Source organism: Alosa pseudoharengus, unplaced genomic scaffold (assembly GCF_046254945.1).
Source record: "Alosa pseudoharengus isolate Yale_2024_CS ecotype anadromous, Long Island Sound unplaced genomic scaffold, YU_APseudo_1.1 YU_APseudo_1.1_scf_17, whole genome shotgun sequence".
NCBI lineage: Eukaryota > Metazoa > Chordata > Actinopteri > Clupeiformes > Clupeidae > Alosa > Alosa pseudoharengus.
In genome coordinates, this window is record NW_027468640.1 from 253,194 (window position 1) to 263,564 (window position 10,371).

Below are 10,371 nucleotides of genomic sequence, written 5' to 3' on the forward strand. Positions count from 1 at the left end.
TATAGGATCTGACCAGGACGTCGCCAGTTTTACTATACAAAAGTTGGTGTTTTGAGGTGTAAATAACATGCCAGATAGTTGTTCCGCCGAGGAGATCAGCCGGGGTTATGTTTTTACCGGATCTGATAAGGAGAATTCAGAGAGAAGACAACTATAGATACATCTATCAGACGTGAAATCGTTTCAGGCAATGGGACCTGGCAACCTTCACAGTATAGGCCCTACACGTCTGTGCAGGGATCATTTCATCAAAGGTAATTTCAACATTTGTTTGAATACAATGGGTGTATGATCATGTAATTAATCGTGTCTTAAGTTACCCTGTAGTTTAGTCAATCACCACCACCAGCTGGTTCCGCGAGTGAGCTGTTTGTGTTATGAGTCTAAGCTAGGCTAACAGCTATCGTTTTGTGATAGGTTGTTTTGAGGTTTGTGATATCTATGGTTTTCAGTGAGAACCAGAGATGACCCAACAGTAGAGCTAGATTATTTACAGAGGAATTATTACTGCTCGATTATAAAAAAAAAAAAAAAACTTGTCTGCTTCACACAATTTAGCTAATCCTAGTCCTTTATGCAGCTAGCTTGCTAACAGACTTGATAGTTACTAGAAAGACCTGGAACTAACGTTACAGGACTCAATGTTGAAAATACCCAAAACCTTGTGTGGCAATAACATGTTTTATTATTATCTTATTTTATTATTTCAGGTGCCATATCTGATGACCCGCTGTCCCCTGATTGGGTTCCATCTGTCTTCTCGCACACCCCTGCCACCAAAAGGAGGAAAAGGGAGAAAGACATGGAAAGCTTGGCCCATCATTTTTATTTTGGCCACAGAGAGAAGAGCTTCGGCTGTCAATGCCCATGATATTTAGACAAACTTACCCTAGATGTGCCTGCATAATTTATTGTTTCGAAATTTTTATAGAAAAACCCAAAGACTTAGAAGCAAGAGCACAAACATATTCGACCTATAAACATCATCACACCATGAAATACCTAATAGGCATATCCCCACAAGGAACAGTCATATTCATATCTAAGGGATGGGGAGGCCGAACAACAGTTTTAGACAAAGTAGTCCATGTGTGTTGTGCCCTTACAAATGTGGCACCCTCAATCATTCCTTCTGGTCAAATACTACAATAGGGAGGGAAAGTGTAAACCAGCGCCCCAAGTGGTTGCGTTCCTATCGAAGAGCAGCTCCAATGTTAAGTCCCATAGACCTATTTTAAAAAAAATACTGTGAAGCCAAATCAGCGATCTTATCCACCAAAAATATTTTTCAGTGTCTATACAGTAATAATCTTCTAACTGTGAAAATGTCAGACCCTATTTTGCCTTATTTAAAAAAATCGAAATTGCTCCTTTTGTTTCATAAACGAACTACAAAAAAGCCACGTGACTTTACCCTTCGACGTTACTCATGGTAGCATGGTTTGTTTATTAGCCTGGTTAGCATTGCCACTTAACACTTACTGCCAGCTCTTCATGTGAGTAGAAGCACAACACCAGCTATCCAGACATAAAGGTTATCACCACGCGGTTTACATCACCTTCCGTTATTACAAAAATATGTAAGCCAGTTAAGCAAATTGCCTTATTGATCAGTTAGAGATTAAGCGCCCAAACCTGTGACGTCACATGCAACTGTAGTTTGTTATCACCATGTTACGACAAAAACTCAAAACAATTCAACTGATCCTAAAAATAAGGTATGACCACTTGAAGCAATAGAGGTGACCCCAGTGCCTAACATATGGAAGGCATTAAATTAAGATTGTGCACCGAGATATATTTAAAAAAAAAAAAAATCCCATCCCCTCCGCTAAACTCTAGGAACGCAACCACTAGATGGCGATGAGATTACTTCAGTGGCAAGATTTCTTGATTGTACAGTGTCTGTCTCTCAGTAATGTTTTTAAATGAGAGCTTCGTCAGCTGGCAGTAGGCTACTTTGTCGGTAGTCATGAGAAGTTTGCTTGCTAACAGAACATAAAAATGCTGCCCAGAAACCTTGTGAATAGTTCTGACACTAACGAGGTTGAAATATAGCCTTTGCCTACAGCATCTCCTTAACAGTAATGTTAACAAAATGACAGCATTCATATGACAAAGGAAAACGAATCCGGTCACTCAAGACTGTGCCGCAGCCGTGGGGCAGAAGACGCTTGGTGGCCGTCCACAACGTTATAAACTTAACCTAAATAGTCGGCTGCTGTAAGCTACAATCGGATTTTATTGTATACCCCTGTTGTCTCAATGATAATAACATCTCATTTCCGACTATATTTCAAAGTGTGCCGTTCATTTGCATTATTAACATAACATCGTATTTTGTCATTTTTGGCGAAGACATGCATTCCGTTAGGGATATTGAACATATTTAACATTCTCTAACCATCGTGATTTCGAATTGGTGCAGTTGTCAGCACAAAAACTCATTTTATTCTTTTGCTCTTTTGCATTGCTCTATGCTGTTCTATGGTGCTTTCTGCCTCTTGGTTGCGCATGCATGTTTTCGTGACGTTTCATAGAAATCCATGTATAATGAGCGCATAAAACGACTTGTTTTGGGACATTAATCTAGGCTACGTTAAGCTTTAAGGATTGTATGTCCTTAATTTATTTATATCGGCCTATTTAGGCTAGGCTACTTGCGCAAACCCTGGATAGACTTTTATTGCCACACAACAATATTGGTGGTATTTGTTACATTAGCTTCAAAAGGCACCGCTTCAGAAAGCTGCACTGCTTGTGAAAGAAGGGGGTGGGGGAGGGGAGCTTGCAGCCAAGTGTCGGAAAAATGCATAGCCTACAACACAGAACCCGCTTCTCGCATTAGTCACTGACAGTAGACACTCTTCCAGCCTAATGACTTTCACACATTTTGAATGATTTACAGTATGCCTAGACACATTAGCGCTCCACGTGTAGAAACTGTGCAGAATACAATGTGTGAATGATGCTCAATGATTTGCCAATAGCCTATAAATAGTCTTCTGCTGGGTTGCATGTACTGTAGGCTATAGCCTACAGTTTTGCTGTAGGCTACATGTTTTCAGCCTTTATTGGTTAAATTACCATTTTTATTACGAAAATATTTCTTAACTTCAAAAACTCAGTGTCTAAAACTCGGTATCATTCAGACTCAACCCTCTTGACGTTTGGTGATTAATTGACAGCTGTTTTGGGACACGTTAAACTTTCTTTATAATGAGCGCATAAAACAACTTGTTGTTGGGACATTAAGCTACGTTAAGCTTTTTCACGTTAAGGATTGTATGTCCTTCATTTATTTATATATTTAGGCTACTTGCGCAAACCCTGGATACTTTTATTGCCACACAACAATATTTGTTAGGCTACATTAGCTTCAAAAGGCACCGCTTCAGAAAGCTGCACTGCTTGTGAAAGAAGGGGGTGGGGGAGGGGAGCTTGCAGCCAAGTGTCGGAAAAATGCATAGCCTACAACACAGAACCCGCTTCTCGCATTAGTCACTGACAGTAGACACGCTTCCAGCCTAATGACTTTCACACATTTTGAATGATTTACAGTATGCCTAGACACATTAGCGCTCCACGTGTAGAAACTGTGCAGAATAGGCTACAATGTGTGAATGATGCTCAATGATTTGCCAATAGCCTATAATAGTCTTCTGCTGGGTTGCATGTACTGTATAGCCTACAGTTTTACTGTACATGTTTTGAGCCTTTATTGGTTAAATGACCATTTTTATTACAAAAATATTTCTTAACTTCAAAAACTCAGTGTCTAAAACTCGGTGTCATTCAGACTCAACCCTCTTGACGTTTGGTGATTAATTGACCGCTGTTTTGGGACACGTTAAACTTTGTTTATAATGAGCGCATAAAACGACTTGTTGTTTTGGGACATTAAGCTACGTTAAGCTTTTTCACGTTGAGGATTGTATGTCCTTAATTTATTTATATATTTAGGCTACTTGCGCAAACCCTGGATACTTTTATTGCCACACAACAATATTGGTGGTAGCCTATTTGTTACATTAGCTTCAAAAGGCACCGCTTCAGAAAGCTGCACTGCTTGTGAAAGAAGGGGGTGGGGGAGGGGAGAAAGCTCGAGTAGCCGAGAGAGACGCCGAGAATGATCGGTTGAAAGCGGAGGTCAACAACCTCAAACGAGAGCTTCAACAACTCCGAGAGACCAGCCACTTGGAGAGCCACAGAGACATTTTACAGGAGATGAGAGCTGGAATCGGAGAACTTCAGGCGACGCTACGTGAGCAGAGAAGTTATTCGACGCCTGAGAGACCAATCCCCAGGTGCACCTCGACACCAGCTCCAGAAACGTCCTCCTTGCAGATGTCTCCATTGGCCCTCTCCGTCACACTCAACGACAGCATCCAGCAAGTTCCTAGTCAACACGCAGACGTGACCTTGCGTGATGTTGGTCCCGAAGACCACGCTAAGATTCACCAACAGAGCTACGGCCAAGAGGGCAGATACGGATGCCTGCTCTTCAGGTCCATCGTCACAGAGGAACACTATAAAGCCTGGAGCAAAACCACCAACTGGGATGGAGCGAAGGGCAAGCGAGCACTGCCGCAGAATGTGAAACACTTTGTGGTCTCAACACTACAACGAAAGTTTCCTGCTATGGGGAGGAGTGAACTGAAGGACTGCATAAGATCAACGAATTCCTCCGCACAACACGCAGATCTTCCCAGGGATTCAACGTGCTTTAAATTTAGACTGTAGAATGTTTAATGTAGACTGTTCATTATTTCAATAAATACGTTTTCTCTGAAGCACTTTCCCGACTTCGTCTTTCTATAGGCTAAGCATATCATGGAGATAGAGTAGAAAACTGGATTTAACTAAACAAATGTAACTAAGTAAACTGATTGTTTACTCTACAGTAGGCTATGTTCCCCCTCTCAGGCTGTACAGTAGGCCTATTGAAAGTAGGCTAATGAGCTTAGACACATTAGCGCTTCCAGCCTAATGACTTTCACACATGAATGATTTACAGTAGACACATTAGCGCTCCACGCAGTGGCGTAACTATAGTAGGTGCAGCAAGTGCAGTCGCACCAGGGCCTGTGACCTCCGTCGCTACCCCCGCAATGCAATTGCTGGAAAATTCTATACCGGTCCTTTCTGACTACCTGTGTGCCTTTGACCAGGCCAAGGCTACAGCGCAGACACTCGCAAATAAATGGGGGTTCAGAGTACATTTGAAAATGTTAGAGCACGGAGAGTGAAGCGTCACTTTGACGAACTATCGGAAGATGAACGCTTAACAAAGGCGAACACTTTAACAGGGGGAATTAATTGGGCATGAATCATTGTGCTGAACGGTATTTGTCAATGAGCAGAAACACACACAACATTCAAACTATTGATAAGATGTACTGGTCTGTATCTATAGGCTAACATTGGACAAATAAATGACACTGACTCGCCATATCCTGACTCAGGAAAAAAAAAACATTTTCTTAACTCAGCAATGAAATCATAGGCCAGTTTGCAGGTAGCCTAACGTCTTTTTCATAGAAGGGAGAGCCTAGTCTCTCCTGTGACATGGAGGTGCGCAAATAGTTTTTAATAGCCTGTTCAACTTCGAAAAGCTTCGTTCACCCGATGCCAGTCACTGATCGCAATTTCAAAGTTCGGAAAGCATCTTTTTAAGTTTTAAGTGCAGTGGCCCCTATCTGCCCCCTTTGGAATTATATCTCGAGCCTATTATAAGGTCCAGTGCGTTATGTCCTGGGATTCGGATGTGCTCAAAAAGAAAAGAAAAAAAACTTTTTTATAGATGGTTATGAGGAGCAATATGAGAGAGAGATTTGATGATCATTGATCGTTGTTTTGGGACGTTAAGCCTTTTCCATAGGCGTCAGTGAAGGAGATTGAAGAATGACCATTTTTTTATACGAATGGATCATGGAAGCAGTAAGTCAGTCGCATCAAAAATAGTAGTGGCACCCAAGTGACACCTTGTGGTTGTTTGTGTCAACTGCAGTTTGTGCCATTTCTGCCGAGAAAATGGGGATCGTGATTCCTGAATGAACCCGTCCAAACTTAACAGGGACCCACTGTATACGCATTTCGCTGCCCCAACTGCTCTTGTCTGTTGTCTGATGCTATGTGGAGTGGATAAGCAGGTAGGCTACAACATCCTGCTAGCCATATACAGGGTTCCTACACATTTTCCATTTCAAAATTCCATACTTTTTCCATACTCAAATTTCCAAACTTCTCGGTAGATTTTTCTGACCATATTCGACATTGTGGCCACATCTGGTTTGGGATAACTCGGTGAAAACAAAAGTATGGACAACTGAAGTGAATTAAAAAATGACACTTAATATTCATAAATTTAGCTGGGTCATTTTTAGTTGTATCATAGTTGTATCTTGACGATGGGGACTGACAGTTAAAGGTAAACTATGCAGTATTGGCAATTTCCTTACTGTTTTCTCAGTTTTTGCTTCTTTTTCGCTGGCTCTGTCATGACGAATGTCTGAGAAACTCCATCGCTACCTTTTTCTAGCCGGTGCCTGGCGTGTATGTGTATTTGAATACAGTAAAGCAATTCGTTACACTCGTTATACTTCCTGACACTGAGGCCGTCGGCCCACCTGCCCACAGTTGCAAGGGTGGTTTTTCCGCTCACAGGCGCTAGGGGGAAGGGAGACGGCCACCATTCAACCCGAAAAAAGTCATATAACCATTCCAATGACTCTGAAGCTGTTAAATGAAGGTAAATTAAGCTAAAAAACTTGCATATTAAGCTAAAAAACCTGCATAGTGTGCCTTTAAGCTACACAACAGTAGGAATGGTTAGTTATGACCTGAGTGAAGTGATTAGTACTGTAGATGCAATAGTCTGGAAAAACACATATTTCTCCATACCCTTGTTTCTTTTTTCCATACTTATCCAGACCTGGAAATTACTAAAATCAAATTCCATACTTTTCCAGGTTTTCCATACTGCGTAGGAACCCTGCAATATATGATACAGTGGTTGGATACAGTTGGCATACGTTTTTTTTTTTAAAAACTACTTATCAAGCTGTCATTCGCCGGCAGGCCGGGTGTACATATTCAGATGAAGACTTCATCACACGATGGAACAGATGTCACTTTGTGTAACTTATAGCTACTAACATGCAAACATTAGCAAACGGGTAACGTTAGCTAGCTAACTAGTAACACTCACCTTTTATGAAGATATTCCTGTTTTTCACCTCCCATACGACAGCGTTGTTAACCCATCCACTCTTGATAAAAAAGATAGCTATCTATACTTTTGTAGGCTTTCATTTTTTGTGCGGTGTAAGGTGACGGATAGGGCTGGGATAAACGATTATTTTTTAAACGATTAATCTAGCGATTATTTTTTCGATGCATCGATTAATCTAACGATTCATTTTTTCAGTCCGATTCGATTTCGATTCGATTATCGATTATCTCCTCATTAATTGACTAATAGCAACGTATACATGAAGAGTTCAGATGCAAAACCCTCTAAATCCGTCTGACTACTTTTCTTTTAAATGAGCATTTAAATTCAGGCTCATAGGTTTTTGCCTATAAATCGATATTTCAGACCAGGATGAGAGTGGTATTTAGTGGGTTTAGAAGTTAAATTATTTGATTAGCGTATAGTATGTGTGGAGAGCATCCCCTCACCATCTTTATCTCATTTTTGACATAGGTAGAGGCTTTTGCATCTGAACCCTTCACATGTTTATTTACATATCTGAATTAATTAAACATGAATTCTTTAACATTGCAATATATGTTTAATACTCTTAAGATTCCAAAATAAAAGACTATACAAGTGCAAAGTAATGCATTCTTAGTCAGAGGTAGCATTCAATAAAGTTCAGTAGGCTAGTGTATGTCTAATTGAGTGCCTGTCATTTTAAGACGTTCGTGAGGGAATCCTTGCAATTAACATAACACAGTTAAAAGGCTGCTGATGTGTGCATGCAATTCATTACGTAGTTAGTTCAAATAACGGTTCGTACTTCTCCTTGGGACAAGCACTTTTGAGTCTTGGAAAAAACTTTTCCATTTACATCGGGATTTTGCAAACATTCAGAGTCAATTATAAAATGAGCCCTGCATGAGTAACGAAATACAAGCAGCTGTAAGTAAGCATGCAAACTTGACATCCAAACAGTATTCTAACGTTAGCTTTGAAATACTGATTGATTGCATACTGTAATTATGACCGCCGCGCAGCGAAGCGGCGGTCATATAGGTTTAGTCAGATTTTTTTTTTTTTTTTTTTTCTTTTTCGCATGCCCAAATTTCTGTCAATGAGTCCCGGGACACTGAAAGACCGGGGTAGACGAAACTTGGTGGGCATGTAACCCCATATGGATAGCATGGAACCATCGTTTTTCGTTTTGATCTGTAGCCCCCCCGCTGGACTGCACCCCCCGAAAGGAGGGTAGGGCAGACACAGTTTTCTGTGAATATCTCGAGAACCGTAAGGTTTAGGAGGACCATTTTTTTTTTGGCAAGTTGATCTCAAGTGGCCATGTCAACCCATTCCATAACCACTCATTTCATGTATAGCGCCACCTAGTTAAACCGAAAAAAGTAAAAATGAGGTGTTGTAATCGCAGGTATCTGTGACCTAACATAGTCAAAACTGCACGAAATTGGAAGTGTAGGATCATTATGACACCCTCTGAATGCACGCCAAGTTTCGTGGAATTCCGTTCATGGGGGGCCACACAATAAATTAATTTATGTTACTATACACCAACTGGCCTGTAGGTGGCCGGAGACAGTTTTCTGTGAATATCTCGAGAACCGTAGGGCCTAGGAGGTCCACCTTTTTTTTGTATGTTGATCTCAAGGGGCCATGTCAACCCATCCCATTACCACTTATTTCATGTATAGTGCCACCTAGTTAAAAATTAAAAAGCAAAAATTTGGTGTTTTCATCACAATATCTCTGGCTGACATGGTCAAAACTGCACGAAATTGAAAGTGTAGGATCATTATGACACCCTCCGAATGCATGCCAAGTTTTGTGTACTTTCGTTCATGGGGGGCCTTACAATAAAATAATTTATGTGTACATTTAGTGACGTACACCAACAAGGATTCCCGGGACACTGAAAGACCGGGGTACACAAAACTTGGTGGGCATGTACCCCCACATGGATAGCATGGAACCGTCATTTTTCGTTTTGATCTGTAGCCCCCCCGCTGGACTGGACCCCCCGAAAGGAGGGTAGGCCAGACACAGTTCTCTGTGAATATCTTGAGAACTGTAGGGCCTAGGATGACCATTTTTTCCGTATATTTGCCTCCAGGGGTCATGTTAGCCCAGTTCATGTGCACACATGTGCACAAACAGATACACACACACACACACATTCACAGTAATCATGACACATACTCACACAGTAGACATATGTACGCTTCCATGCACAGGCACATACGCAGGCACGCACACACACACACACACACACACACACACACTCACACACACACACACACCCACACACATAACATAAACATAACACAAACAATCAAGAATTTCTCAGAATTATGAACAGGCAAGATGGAGGTGGGGTTGTATCAAATGAATTTTACATGTGAAATCTATGAACTAATCATGTTTTGGGACTTGTTGTCTAGCAGATACCAGTGAGAATTGAGTGTGGATAATGCAATTTAGTGAGACAGTTAGAATCATATAGGCCTTTCAGCGTGATTTATTTTTGTGGAAAAAATGTGCTGGACTGGGCGGCGGTCATATTTTGTACCGCTCTGCGGTACATCTAGTTTAACTTAGTTTAGTCTCCTCAATGTACTATGTTGTGATAAGACCTTAGCAGAGTTTACTTTAACTTTAATGCAGCAGTTTTGAACAAATTTGCGCAGCATGGTCACGATGCTAAGCGGATTTAATAGCAATTTAGCCCACTGTGTTCTATGCAGTGCTTCTATGTGGCAACAACAATCCTTCAACAATCGTGAATATTTTGTTAAATGCACATGCAGAGGAGGAGCAGCGGGCTCGTTACGAGAGAGAGCGGGCGGGGCGAGGAAAGGCTGCGTGAGTAAAAAAGTGGCTCAATGAAATTATTTTATCTTATCTTTAATTTAAATAGTACAACATAGAACATCAATGTGTGCTGGCCGGTTTTGATTTTCGTGGCGCCCAGCCACAGATTAGTCAACGTCTGTAAAACACTGAAGGTGTAAAATTTGAAATATTAAGCAGCACACTTGACGAATCGACGCACATATTTTGCGTCGACGTCATCGATTACGTCGACGCGTTGTCCCAGCCCTAGTGACGGATTCTCTATAAGATATGTAAATATCTCCAAACTCCAAGTCTGGTAG